Source organism: Rhodamnia argentea, unplaced genomic scaffold, assembly GCF_020921035.1.
Source record: "Rhodamnia argentea isolate NSW1041297 unplaced genomic scaffold, ASM2092103v1 Rarg_v2.17, whole genome shotgun sequence".
NCBI classification, from domain to species: Eukaryota; Viridiplantae; Streptophyta; class Magnoliopsida; order Myrtales; family Myrtaceae; genus Rhodamnia; species Rhodamnia argentea.
The window spans coordinates 132244-145644 of record NW_025955866.1 but is presented as its reverse complement, the minus strand read 5'-3'; the positions used below and the strand labels follow the sequence as shown (position 1 = coordinate 145644).

Here is a 13401-nt window from a genome sequence, read left to right as displayed (position 1 = left end):
TATTTTTTAATTTTTTTTACGGCTCAGGAAATGCACTCGGAAGGCATAACGGGCCCATCGCGACCGGCTCGAACGAGCTTCCGAAAAGTACTTACGGGCCCCGCGAGTCCATCCGGATCAAAAGTTACGCGCGAATTTCGATCGACGGGGATTTTTTTTCTTAGTTTGTCGCTTCCAAGGAATATCCCGCTAAGTAATCACGCAACAGGCACGAAAAACCAGGAAAAAGAAAGTTCGAACATTTTGCAAGAAGGGGAAGGGCATTTATTACAAATATATTTGCAATGCATAACATAACGGGTGCGATCATACCAAAGACTAATGCACCGGATCCCATCGAACTCCGGGTTAAGCGTGCTTGGGCGAGAGTAGTACTAGGATGGGCGACCTCCCGGGAAGTCCTCGTGTTGCACCCCTCATTTTCGTTTTATATTTTTTAATTTTTTTTACGGCTCAGGAAATGCACTCGGAAGGCATAACGGGCCCATCGCGGACCGGCTCGAACGAGCTTCCGAAAAGTACTTACGGGCCCCGTGAGTCCATCCGGGATCAAAAGTTACGCGCGAATTTCGATCGACGGGGATTTTTTTCTTAGTTTGTCGCTTTCCAAGGAATATCCCGTTAAGTAATCACGCAACAGGCACGAAAACCAGGAAAAAAGAAAGTTCGAACATTTTGCAAGAAGGGGAAGGGCATTTATTACAAATATATTTGCAATGCATAACATAACGGGTAGCGATCATACCAAAGACTAATGCACCGGATCCCATCGAACCCCGGGTTAAGCGTGCTTGGGCGAGAGTAGTACTAGGATGGGCGACCTCCCGGGAAGTCCTCGTGTTGCACCCCTCATTTTCGTTTTATATTTTTTAATTTTTTTTTACGGCCAGGAAATGCACTCGGGAAGGCATAACGGGCCCATCGCGGACCGGCTCGAACGAGCTCCGAAAAGTACTTACGGGCCCCGCGAGTCCATCCGGATCAAAAGTTACGTGCGAATTTCGATCGACGGGGATTTTTTTTCTTAGTTTGTCGCTTCCAAGGAATATCCCGTTAAGTAATCACGCAACAGGGCACGAAAAACCAGGAAAAAAGAAAGTTCGAACATTTTGCAAGAAGGGGAAGGGCATTTATTACAAATATATTTGCAATGCATAACATAACGGGTGCGATCATACCAAAGACTAATGCACCGGATCCCATCGAACTCCGGTTAAGCGTGCTTGGGCGAGAGTAGTACTAGGATGGGTGACCTCCCGGGAAGTCCTCGTGTTGCACCCCTCATTTTCGTTTTATATTTTTTAATTTTTTTTTACGGCCAGGAAATGCACTCGGAAAGGCATAACGGGGCCCATCGTGGACCGGCTCGAACGAGCTTCCGAAAAGTACTTACGGGCCCCGCGAGTCCATCCGGATCAAAAGTTACGCGCGAATTTCGATCGACGGGGATTTTTTTCTTAGTTTGTCGCTTCCAAGGAATATCCCGCTAAGTAATCACGCAACGGGCACGAAAACCAGGAAAAAGAAAGTTCGAACATTTTGCAAGAAGGGGAAGGGCATTTATTACAAATATATTTGCAATGCATAACATAACGGGTGCGATCATACCAAAGACTAATGCACCGGATCCCATCGAACTCCGGTTAAGCGTGCTTGGGCGAGAGTAGTACTAGGATGGGTGACCTCCCGGGAAGTCCTCGTGTTGCACCCCTCATTTTCGTTTTATATTTTTTAATTTTTTTACTGGCTCAGGAAATGCACTCGGAAGGCATAACGGGCCCATCGTGGACCGGCTCGAACGAGCTTCCGAAAAGTACTTACGGGCCCCGTGAGTCCATCCGGATCAAAAGTTACGCGCGAATTTCGATCGACGGGGATTTTTTTCTTAGTTTGTCGCTTCCAAGGAATATCCCGTTAAGTAATCACGCAATAGGGCACGAAAACCAGGAAAAAAGAAAGTTCGAACATTTTGCAAGAAGGGGAAGGGCATTTATTACAAATATATTTGCAATGCATAACATAACGGGTAGCGATCATACCAAAGACTAATGCACCGGATCCCATCGAACCCGGTTAAGCGTGCTTGGGCGAGAGTAGTACTAGGATGGGTGACCTCCCGGGAAGTCCTCGCGTTGCACCCCTCATTTTCGTTTTATATTTTTTAATTTTTTTTTACGGCCAGGAAATGCACTCGGGAAGGCATAACGGGCCCATCGCGGACCGGCTCGAACGAGCTTTCCGAAAAGTACTTACGGGCCCCGCGAGTCCATCCGGATCAAAAGTTACGCGCGAATTTCGATCGACGGGGATTTTTTTCTTAGTTTGTCGTTTCCAAGGAATATCCCGTTAAGTAATCACGCAACAGGGCACGAAAACCAGGAAAAAGAAAGTTCGAACATTTTGCAAGAAGGGGAAGGGCATTTATTACAAATATATTTGCAATGCATAACATAACGGGTGCGATCATACCAAAGACTAATGCACCGGATCCCATCGAACCCCGGTTAAGCGTGCTTGGGCGAGAGTAGTACTAGGATGGGCGACCTCCCGGGAAGTCCTCGTGTTGCACCCCTCATTTTCGTTTTATATTTTTTAATTTTTTTTACGGCTCAGGAAATGCACTCGGAAGGCATAACGGGCCCATCGCGACCGGCTCGAACGAGCTTCCGAAAAGTACTTACGGGCCCCGTGAGTCCATCCGGATCAAAAGTTACGCGCGAATTTCGATCGACGGGGATTTTTTTTTTAGTTTGTCGCTTCCAAGGAATATCCCGCTAAGTAATCACGCAACAGGCACGAAAACCAGGAAAAAGAAAGTTCGAACATTTTGCAAGAAGGGGAAGGGCATTTATTACAAATATATTTGCAATGCATAACATAACGGGTGCGATCATACCAAAGACTAATGCACCGGATCCCATCGAACCCGGGTTAAGCGTGCTTGGGCGAGAGTAGTACTAGGATGGGCGACCTCCCCGGGAAGTCCTCGTGTTGCACCCCTCATTTTCGTTTTATATTTTTTAATTTTTTTACGGCTCAGGAAATGCACTCGGGAAGGCATAACGGGCCCATCGCGGACCGGCTCGAACGAGCTTTCCGAAAAGTACTTACGGGCCCCGCGAGTCCATCCGGATCAAAAGTTACGTGCGAATTTCGATCGACGGGGATTTTTTTCTTAGTTTGTCGCTTTCCAAGGAATATCCCGTTAAGTAATCACGCAACAGGGCACGAAAACCAGGAAAAAGAAAGTTCGAACATTTTGCAAGAAGGGGAAGGGCATTTATTACAAATATATTTGCAATGCATAACATAACGGGTGCGATCATACCAAAGACTAATGCACCGGATCCCATCGAACTCCGGTTAAGCGTGCTTGGGCGAGAGTAGTACTAGGATGGGTGACCTCCCCGGGAAGTCCTCGTGTTGCACCCCTCATTTTCGTTTTATATTTTTTAATTTTTTTTACGGCTCAGAAATGCACTCGGAAGGCATAACGGGCCCATCGCGGACCGGCTCGAACGAGCTTTCCGAAAAGTACTTACGGGCCCCGCGAGTCCATCCGGATCAAAAGTTACGTGCGAATTTCGATCGACGGGGATTTTTTTCTTAGTTTGTCGCTTCCAAGGAATATCCCGCTAAGTAATCACGCAACAGGCACGAAAAACCAGGAAAAAAGAAAGTTCGAACATTTTGCAAGAAGGGGAAGGGCATTTATTACAAATATATTTGCAATGCATAACATAACGGGTGCGATCATACCAAAGACTAATGCACCGGATCCCATCGAACTCCGGTTAAGCGTGCTTGGGCGAGAGTAGTACTAGGATGGGCGACCTCCCGGGAAGTCCTCGTGTTGCACCCCTCATTTTCGTTTTATATTTTTTAATTTTTTTTTACGGCTCAAGAAATGCACTCGGAAAGGCATAACGGGCCCATCGCGGACCGGCTCGAACGAGCTTCCGAAAAGTACTTACGGGCCCCGCGAGTCCATCCGGATCAAAAGTTACGTGCGAATTTCGATCGACGGGGATTTTTTTTCTTAGTTTGTCGTTTCCAAGGAATATCCCGTTAAGTAATCACGCAACGGGCACGAAAAACCAGGAAAAAAGAAAGTTCGAACATTTTGCAAGAAGGGGAAGGGCATTTATTACAAATATATTTGCAATGCATAACATAACGGGTGCGATCATACCAAAGACTAATGCACCGGATCCCATCGAACCCCGGTTAAGCGTGCTTGGGCGAGAGTAGTACTAGGATGGGTGACCTCCCGGGAAGTCCTCGTGTTGCACCCCCTCATTTTCGTTTTATATTTTTTAATTTTTTTACGGCCAGAAATGCACTCGGAAGGCATAACGGGCCCATCGCGGACCGGCTCGAACGAGCTTCCGAAAAGTACTTACGGGCCCCGTGGAGTCCATCCGGATCAAAAGTTACGTGCGAATTTCGATCGACGGGGATTTTTTTCTTAGTTTGTCGCTTCCAAGGAATATCCCGCTAAGTAATCACGCAACAGGGCACGAAAACCAGGAAAAAGAAAGTTCGAACATTTTGCAAGAAGGGGAAGGGCATTTATTACAAATATATTTGCAATGCATAACATAACGGGTAGCGATCATACCAAAGACTAATGCACCGGATCCCATCGAACTCCGGTTAAGCGTGCTTGGGCGAGAGTAGTACTAGGATGGGTGACCTCCCGGGAAGTCCTCGTGTTGCACCCCTCATTTTCGTTTTATATTTTTTAATTTTTTTTTACGGCTCAGAAATGCACTCGGAAGGCATAACGGGCCCATCGCGGACCGGTCGAACGAGCTTCCGAAAAGTACTTACGGGCCCCGCGAGTCCATCCGGATCAAAAGTTACGTGCGAATTTCGATCGACGGGGATTTTTTTCTTAGTTTGTCGCTTCCAAGGAATATCCCGCTAAGTAATCACGCAACAGGGCACGAAAACCAGGAAAAAAGAAAGTTCGAACATTTTGCAAGAAGGGGAAGGGCATTTATTACAAATATATTTGCAATGCATAACATAACGGGTAGCGATCATACCAAAGACTAATGCACCGGATCCCATCGAACTCCGGGTTAAGCGTGCTTGGGCGAGAGTAGTACTAGGATGGGTGACCTCCCGGGAAGTCCTCGTGTTGCACCCCTCATTTTCGTTTTATATTTTTTAATTTTTTTTACGGCTCAAGAAATGCACTCGGAAGGCATAACGGGCCCATCGTGGACCGGCTCGAACGAGCTTCCGAAAAGTACTTACGGGCCCCGTGGAGTCCATCCGGGATCAAAAGTTACGTGCGAATTTCGATCGACGGGGATTTTTTTCTTAGTTTGTCGCTTCCAAGGAATATCCCGCTAAGTAATCACGCAACAGGGCACGAAAACCAGGAAAAAAGAAAGTTCGAACATTTTGCAAGAAGGGGAAGGGCATTTATTACAAATATATTTGCAATGCATAACATAACGGGTAGCGATCATACCAAAGACTAATGCACCGGATCCCATCGAACTCCGGTTAAGCGTGCTTGGGCGAGAGTAGTACTAGGATGGGCGACCTCCCGGGAAGTCCTCGTGTTGCACCCCTCATTTTCGTTTTATATTTTTTAATTTTTTTTTACGGCCAGGAAATGCACTCGGAAGGCATAACGGGCCCATCGTGACCGGCTCGAACGAGCTCCGAAAAGTACTTACGGGCCCCGTGAGTCCATCCGGGATCAAAAGTTACGCGCGAATTTCGATCGACGGGGATTTTTTTCTTAGTTTGTCGCTTCCAAGGAATATCCCGCTAAGTAATCACGCAACAGGCACGAAAACCAGGAAAAAAGAAAGTTCGAACATTTTGCAAGAAGGGGAAGGGCATTTATTACAAATATATTTGCAATGCATAACATAACGGGTGCGATCATACCAAAGACTAATGCACCGGATCCCATCGAACTCCGGTTAAGCGTGCTTGGGCGAGAGTAGTACTAGGATGGGCGACCTCCCGGGAAGTCCTCGTGTTGCACCCCTCATTTTCGTTTTATATTTTTTAATTTTTTTTACGGCTCAAGAAATGCACTCGGAAGGCATAACGGGGCCCATCGCGGACCGGCTCGAACGAGCTCCGAAAAGTACTTACGGGCCCCGCGAGTCCATCCGGATCAAAAGTTACGTGCGAATTTCGATCGACGGGGATTTTTTTTCTTAGTTTGTCGCTTCCAAGGAATATCCCGTTAAGTAATCACGCAACAGGGCACGAAAACCAGGAAAAAGAAAGTTCGAACATTTTGCAAGAAGGGGAAGGGCATTTATTACAAATATATTTGCAATGCATAACATAACGGGTGCGATCATACCAAAGACTAATGCACCGGATCCCATCGAACTCCGGGTTAAGCGTGCTTGGGCGAGAGTAGTACTAGGATGGGTGACCTCCCGGGAAGTCCTCGTGTTGCACCCCTCATTTTCGTTTTATATTTTTTAATTTTTTTTTACGGCTCAAGAAATGCACTCGGGAAGGCATAACGGGCCCATCGTGGACCGGCTCGAACGAGCTTCCGAAAAGTACTTACGGGCCCCGCGAGTCCATCCGGATCAAAAGTTACGTGCGAATTTCGATCGACGGGGATTTTTTTCTTAGTTTGTCGCTTCCAAGGAATATCCCGCTAAGTAATCACGCAACAGGCACGAAAACCAGGAAAAAGAAAGTTCGAACATTTTGCAAGAAGGGGAAGGGCATTTATTACAAATATATTTGCAATGCATAACATAACGGGTGCGATCATACCAAAGACTAATGCACCGGATCCCATCGAACTCCGGTTAAGCGTGCTTGGGCGAGAGTAGTACTAGGATGGGCGACCTCCCGGGAAGTCCTCGTGTTGCACCCCTCATTTTCGTTTTATATTTTTTAATTTTTTTTTTTACGACCAAGAAATGCACTCGGGAAGGCATAACGGGGCCCATCGCGACCGGCTCGAACGAGCTTCCGAAAAGTACTTACGGGCCCCGTGAGTCCATCCGGATCAAAAGTTACGCGCGAATTTCGATCGACGGGGATTTTTTTCTTAGTTTGTCGTTTCCAAGGAATATCCCGTTAAGTAATCACGCAACAGGCACGAAAACCAGGAAAAAAGAAAGTTCGAACATTTTGCAAGAAGGGGAAGGGCATTTATTACAAATATATTTGCAATGCATAACATAACGGGTGCGATCATACCAAAGACTAATGCACCGGATCCCATCGAACTCCGGTTAAGCGTGCTTGGGCGAGAGTAGTACTAGGATGGGTGACCTCCCGGGAAGTCCTCGTGTTGCACCCCTCATTTTCGTTTTATATTTTTTAATTTTTTTACGGCTCAAGAAATGCACTCGGAAGGCATAACGGGCCCATCGCGACCGGCTCGAACGAGCTTTCCGAAAAAGTACTTACGGGCCCCGCGAGTCCATCCGGATCAAAAGTTACGTGCGAATTTCGATCGACGGGGATTTTTTTCTTAGTTTGTCGCTTCCAAGGAATATCCCGCTAAGTAATCACGCAACAGGCACGAAAACCAGGAAAAAAGAAAGTTCGAACATTTTGCAAGAAGGGGAAGGGCATTTATTACAAATATATTTGCAATGCATAACATAACGGGTGCGATCATACCAAAGACTAATGCACCGGATCCCATCGAACCCGGTTAAGCGTGCTTGGGCGAGAGTAGTACTAGGATGGGCGACCTCCCGGGAAGTCCTCGCGTTGCACCCCTCATTTTCGTTTTATATTTTTTAATTTTTTTTTACGACTCAAGAAATGCACTCGGAAGGCATAACGGGGCCCATCGCGACCGGCTCGAACGAGCTTCCGAAAAGTACTTACGGGCCCCGTGAGTCCATCCGGATCAAAAGTTACGTGCGAATTTCGATCGACGGGGATTTTTTTCTTAGTTTGTCGCTTCCAAGGAATATCCCGCTAAGTAATCACGCAACAGGGCACGAAAACCAGGAAAAAAGAAAGTTCGAACATTTTGCAAGAAGGGGAAGGGCATTTATTACAAATATATTTGCAATGCATAACATAACGGGTGCGATCATACCAAAGACTAATGCACCGGATCCCATCGAACTCCGGTTAAGCGTGCTTGGGCGAGAGTAGTACTAGGATGGGTGACCTCCCGGGAAGTCCTCGTGTTGCACCCCCATTTTCGTTTTATATTTTTTAATTTTTTTTTACGACTCAAGAAATGCACTCCGGAAGGCATAACGGGCCCATCGTGACCGGCTCGAACGAGCTTCCGAAAAGTACTTACGGGCCCCGTGGAGTCCATCCGGATCAAAAGTTACGCGCGAATTTCGATCGACGGGGATTTTTTTCTTAGTTTGTCGCTTCCAAGGAATATCCCGCTAAGTAATCACGCAACAGGGCACGAAAACCAGGAAAAAGAAAGTTCGAACATTTTGCAAGAAGGGGAAGGGCATTTATTACAAATATATTTGCAATGCATAACATAACGGGTAGCGATCATACCAAAGACTAATGCACCGGATCCCATCGAACTCCGGTTAAGCGTGCTTGGGCGAGAGTAGTACTAGGATGGGCGACCTCCCGGGAAGTCCTCGTGTTGCACCCCTCATTTTCGTTTTATATTTTTTAATTTTTTTTACGGCTCAAGAAATGCACTCGGGAAGGCATAACGGGGCCCATCGTGGACCGGCTCGAACGAGCTTTCCGAAAAGTACTTACGGGCCCCGCGAGTCCATCCGGATCAAAAGTTACGTGCGAATTTCGATCGACGGGGATTTTTTTCTTAGTTTGTCGCTTCCAAGGAATATCCCGTTAAGTAATCACGCAACAGGCACGAAAACCAGGAAAAAGAAAGTTCGAACATTTTGCAAGAAGGGGAAGGGCATTTATTACAAATATATTTGCAATGCATAACATAACGGGTGCGATCATACCAAAGACTAATGCACCGGATCCCATCGAACCCGGGTTAAGCGTGCTTGGGCGAGAGTAGTACTAGGATGGGTGACCTCCCGGGAAGTCCTCGTGTTGCACCCCTCATTTTCGTTTTATATTTTTTAATTTTTTTTTACGACCCAAGAAATGCACTCGGAAGGCATAACGGGGCCCATCGCGGACCGGCTCGAACGAGCTTTCCGAAAAGTACTTACGGGCCCCGTGAGTCCATCCGGGATCAAAAGTTACGTGCGAATTTCGATCGACGGGGATTTTTTTCTTAGTTTGTCGTTTCCAAGGAATATCCCGCTAAGTAATCACGCAACAGGCACGAAAACCAGGAAAAAAGAAAGTTCGAACATTTTGCAAGAAGGGGAAGGGCATTTATTACAAATATATTTGCAATGCATAACATAACGGGTGCGATCATACCAAAGACTAATGCACCGGATCCCATCGAACTCCGGTTAAGCGTGCTTGGGCGAGAGTAGTACTAGGATGGGTGACCTCCCGGGAAGTCCTCGTGTTGCACCCTCTCATTTTCGTTTTATATTTTTTAATTTTTTTTACGACTCAAGAAATGCACTCGGAAGGCATAACGGGCCCATCGTGGACCGGTTCGAACGAGCTTCCGAAAAGTACTTACGGGCCCCGTGAGTCCATCCGGATCAAAAGTTACGTGCGAATTTCGATCGACGGGGATTTTTTTCTTAGTTTGTCGCTTTCCAAGGAATATCCCGCTAAGTAATCACGCAACAGGGCACGAAAACCAGGAAAAAAGAAAGTTCGAACATTTTGCAAGAAGGGGAAGGGCATTTATTACAAATATATTTGCAATGCATAACATAACGGGTGCGATCATACCAAAGACTAATGCACCGGATCCCATCGAACCCGGGTTAAGCGTGCTTGGGCGAGAGTAGTACTAGGATGGGCGACCTCCCCGGGAAGTCCTCGTGTTGCACCCCTCATTTTCGTTTTATATTTTTTAATTTTTTTACGGCTCAAGAAATGCACTGGGAAGGCATAACGGGCCCATCGTGGACCGGTTCGAACGAGCTTCCGAAAAGTACTTACGGGCCCCGTGAGTCCATCCGGATCAAAAGTTACGCGCGAATTTCGATCGACGGGGATTTTTTTCTTAGTTTGTCGCTTCCAAGGAATATCCCGCTAAGTAATCACGCAACAGGCACGAAAACCAGGAAAAAGAAAGTTCGAACATTTTGCAAGAAGGGGAAGGGCATTTATTACAAATATATTTGCAATGCATAACATAACGGGTGCGATCATACCAAAGACTAATGCACCGGATCCCATCGAACTCCGGTTAGCGTGCTTGGGCGAGAGTAGTACTAGGATGGGTGACCTCCGGGAAGTCCTCGTGTTGCACCCCTCATTTTCGTTTTATATTTTTTAATTTTTTTTACGACTCAAGAAATGCACTCGGGAAGGCATAACGGGCCCATCGTGGACCGGTTCGAACGAGCTTCCCGAAAAGTACTTACGGGCCCCGTGAGTCCATCCGGATCAAAAGTTACGTGCGAATTTCGATCGACGGGGATTTTTTTCTTAGTTTGTCGCTTCCAAGGAATATCCCGCTAAGTAATCACGCAACAGGCACGAAAACCAGGAAAAAGAAAGTTCGAACATTTTGCAAGAAGGGGAAGGGCATTTATTACAAATATATTTGCAATGCATAACATAACGGGTGCGATCATACCAAAGACTAATGCACCGGATCCCATCGAACTCCGGTTAAGCGTGCTTGGGCGAGAGTAGTACTAGGATGGGTGACCTCCCGGGAAGTCCTCGCGTTGCACCCCTCATTTTCGTTTTATATTTTTTAATTTTTTTTACGACTCAAGAAATGCACTCGGAAGGCATAACGGGGCCCATCGCGACCGGCTCGAACGAGCTTCCGAAAAGTACTTACGGGCCCCGTGAGTCCATCCGGGATCAAAAGTTACGTGCGAATTTCGATCGACGGGGATTTTTTTTCTTAGTTTGTCGCTTCCAAGGAATATCCCGCTAAGTAATCACGCGACAGGGCACGAAAAACCAGGAAAAAAGAAAGTTCGAACATTTTGCAAGAAGGGGAAGGGCATTTATTACAAATATATTTGCAATGCATAACATAACGGGTGCGATCATACCAAAGACTAATGCACCGGATCCCATCGAACTCCGGTTAAGCGTGCTTGGGCGAGAGTAGTACTAGGATGGGCGACCTCCCGGGAAGTCCTCGCGTTGCACCCCTCATTTTCGTTTTATATTTTTTAATTTTTTTACGGCTCAAGAAATGCACTCGGAAGGCATAACGGGGCCCATCGTGACCGGCTCGAACGAGCTTTCCGAAAAGTACTTACGGGCCCCGTGAGTCCATCCGGATCAAAAGTTACGTGCGAATTTCGATCCACGGGGATTTTTTTTCTTAGTTTGTCGTTTCCAAGGAATATCCCGCTAAGTAATCACGCAACAGGGCACGAAAACCAGGAAAAAAGAAAGTTCGAACATTTTGCAAGAAGGGGAAGGGCATTTATTACAAATATATTTGCAATGCATAACATAACGGGTAAGCGATCATACCAAAGACTAATGCACCGGATCCCATCGAACCCCGGTTAAGCGTGCTTGGGCGAGAGTAGTACTAGGATGGGTGACCTCCCGGGAAGTCCTCGCGTTGCACCCCTCATTTTCGTTTTATATTTTTTAATTTTTTTTACGGCTCAAGAAATGCACTCGGAAGGCATAACGGGCCCATCGTGACCGGCTCGAACGAGCTTTCCGAAAAGTACTTACGGGCCCCGTGAGTCCATCCGGATCAAAAGTTACGCGCGAATTTCGATCGACGGGGATTTTTTTCTTAGTTTGTCGCTTCCAAGGAATATCCCGTTAAGTAATCACGCAACAGGGCACGAAAACCAGGAAAAAAGAAAGTTCGAACATTTTGCAAGAAGGGGAAGGGCATTTATTACAAATATATTTGCAATGCATAACATAACGGGTGCGATCATACCAAAGACTAATGCACCGGATCCCATCGAACTCCGGTTAAGCGTGCTTGGGCGAGAGTAGTACTAGGATGGGCGACCTCCCGGGAAGTCCTCGTGTTGCACCCCTCATTTTCGTTTTATATTTTTTAATTTTTTTTTACGGCTCAAGAAATGCACTCGGGAAGGCATAACGGGCCCATCGCGGACCGGCTCGAACGAGCTTTCCGAAAAGTACTTACGGGCCCCGTGAGTCCATCCGGATCAAAAGTTACGTGCGAATTTCGATCCACGGGGATTTTTTTTCTTAGTTTGTCGTTTCCAAGGAATATCCCGCTAAGTAATCACGCAACAGGCACGAAAAACCAGGAAAAAAGAAAGTTCGAACATTTTGCAAGAAGGGGAAGGGCATTTATTACAAATATATTTGCAATGCATAACATAACGGGTGCGATCATACCAAAGACTAATGCACCGGATCCCATCGAACTCCGGGTTAAGCGTGCTTGGGCGAGAGTAGTACTAGGATGGGTGACCTCCCGGGAAGTCCTCGTGTTGCACCCCTCATTTTCGTTTTATATTTTTTAATTTTTTTTTACGGCTCAAGAAATGCACTCGGAAGGCATAACGGGGCCCATCGCGGACCGGCTCGAACGAGCTCCGAAAAGTACTTACGGGCCCCGCGAGTCCATCCGGATCAAAAGTTACGCGCGAATTTCGATCCACGGGGATTTTTTTTTCTTAGTTTGTCGCTTTCCAAGGAATATCCCGCTAAGTAATCACGCAACAGGCACGAAAACCAGGAAAAAAGAAAGTTCGAACATTTTGCAAGAAGGGGAAGGGCATTTATTACAAATATATTTGCAATGCATAACATAACGGGTGCGATCATACCAAAGACTAATGCACCGGATCCCATCGAACTCCGGTTAGCGTGCTTGGGCGAGAGTAGTACTAGGATGGGTGACCTCCCCGGGAAGTCCTCGTGTCGCACCCCTCATTTTCGTTTTATATTTTTTAATTTTTTTACGACTCAAGAAATGCACTCGGGAAGGCATAACGGGCCCATCGCGACCGGTTCGAACGAGCTTCCGAAAAGTACTTACGGGCCCCGTGAGTCCATCCGGGATCAAAAGTTACGTGCGAATTTCGATCCACGGGGATTTTTTTCTTAGTTTGTCGCTTCCAAGGAATATCCCGCTAAGTAATCACGCAACAGGGCACGAAAACCAGGAAAAAAGAAAGTTCGAACATTTTGCAAGAAGGGGAAGGGCATTTATTACAAATATATTTGCAATGCATAACATAACGGGTGCGATCATACCAAAGACTAATGCACCGGATCCCATCGAACTCCGGTTAAGCGTGCTTGGGCGAGAGTAGTACTAGGATGGGTGACCTCCCGGGAAGTCCTCGTGTTGCACCCCTCATTTTCGTTTTATATTTTTTAATTTTTTTTACGACTCAAGAAATGCACTGGGAA

At 46.6% G+C, this 13401-nt stretch overlaps 31 pseudogenes; all 31 read left to right on the top strand.

The window, feature by feature from the left end:
• Positions 1-298: 298 nt before the first annotated feature.
• Positions 299-416, top strand: LOC125313229 (annotated as a pseudogene).
• Positions 417-731: 315 nt separating this feature from the next.
• On the top strand, positions 732-849 carry LOC125313320 (annotated as a pseudogene).
• Positions 850-1164: 315 nt separating this feature from the next.
• Positions 1165-1281, top strand: LOC125313151 (annotated as a pseudogene).
• A 313-nt stretch (positions 1282-1594) lies between these two features.
• LOC125313150 lies at positions 1595-1711 on the top strand (annotated as a pseudogene).
• Positions 1712-2025: 314 nt separating this feature from the next.
• On the top strand, positions 2026-2141 carry LOC125313346 (annotated as a pseudogene).
• A 314-nt stretch (positions 2142-2455) lies between these two features.
• LOC125313278 lies at positions 2456-2572 on the top strand (annotated as a pseudogene).
• Positions 2573-2882: 310 nt separating this feature from the next.
• Positions 2883-3000, top strand: LOC125313343 (annotated as a pseudogene).
• Positions 3001-3314: 314 nt separating this feature from the next.
• LOC125313268 lies at positions 3315-3432 on the top strand (annotated as a pseudogene).
• A 313-nt stretch (positions 3433-3745) lies between these two features.
• On the top strand, positions 3746-3862 carry LOC125313212 (annotated as a pseudogene).
• A 316-nt stretch (positions 3863-4178) lies between these two features.
• LOC125313253 lies at positions 4179-4295 on the top strand (annotated as a pseudogene).
• A 312-nt stretch (positions 4296-4607) lies between these two features.
• LOC125313258 lies at positions 4608-4724 on the top strand (annotated as a pseudogene).
• A 313-nt stretch (positions 4725-5037) lies between these two features.
• On the top strand, positions 5038-5155 carry LOC125313263 (annotated as a pseudogene).
• A 316-nt stretch (positions 5156-5471) lies between these two features.
• On the top strand, positions 5472-5588 carry LOC125313287 (annotated as a pseudogene).
• Positions 5589-5899: 311 nt separating this feature from the next.
• LOC125313211 lies at positions 5900-6016 on the top strand (annotated as a pseudogene).
• Positions 6017-6329: 313 nt separating this feature from the next.
• LOC125313197 lies at positions 6330-6447 on the top strand (annotated as a pseudogene).
• A 313-nt stretch (positions 6448-6760) lies between these two features.
• Positions 6761-6877, top strand: LOC125313210 (annotated as a pseudogene).
• A 315-nt stretch (positions 6878-7192) lies between these two features.
• On the top strand, positions 7193-7309 carry LOC125313149 (annotated as a pseudogene).
• A 312-nt stretch (positions 7310-7621) lies between these two features.
• Positions 7622-7737, top strand: LOC125313334 (annotated as a pseudogene).
• A 314-nt stretch (positions 7738-8051) lies between these two features.
• Positions 8052-8168, top strand: LOC125313147 (annotated as a pseudogene).
• A 314-nt stretch (positions 8169-8482) lies between these two features.
• On the top strand, positions 8483-8599 carry LOC125313286 (annotated as a pseudogene).
• Positions 8600-8913: 314 nt separating this feature from the next.
• LOC125313301 lies at positions 8914-9030 on the top strand (annotated as a pseudogene).
• Positions 9031-9346: 316 nt separating this feature from the next.
• On the top strand, positions 9347-9463 carry LOC125313201 (annotated as a pseudogene).
• Positions 9464-9778: 315 nt separating this feature from the next.
• LOC125313342 lies at positions 9779-9896 on the top strand (annotated as a pseudogene).
• Positions 9897-10206: 310 nt separating this feature from the next.
• Positions 10207-10321, top strand: LOC125313341 (annotated as a pseudogene).
• A 313-nt stretch (positions 10322-10634) lies between these two features.
• On the top strand, positions 10635-10751 carry LOC125313236 (annotated as a pseudogene).
• A 316-nt stretch (positions 10752-11067) lies between these two features.
• LOC125313249 lies at positions 11068-11184 on the top strand (annotated as a pseudogene).
• A 316-nt stretch (positions 11185-11500) lies between these two features.
• LOC125313340 lies at positions 11501-11617 on the top strand (annotated as a pseudogene).
• Positions 11618-11930: 313 nt separating this feature from the next.
• On the top strand, positions 11931-12047 carry LOC125313209 (annotated as a pseudogene).
• A 317-nt stretch (positions 12048-12364) lies between these two features.
• Positions 12365-12482, top strand: LOC125313196 (annotated as a pseudogene).
• A 316-nt stretch (positions 12483-12798) lies between these two features.
• Positions 12799-12915, top strand: LOC125313339 (annotated as a pseudogene).
• A 313-nt stretch (positions 12916-13228) lies between these two features.
• LOC125313146 lies at positions 13229-13345 on the top strand (annotated as a pseudogene).
• The last annotated feature ends 56 nt before the right edge of the window (positions 13346-13401 follow it).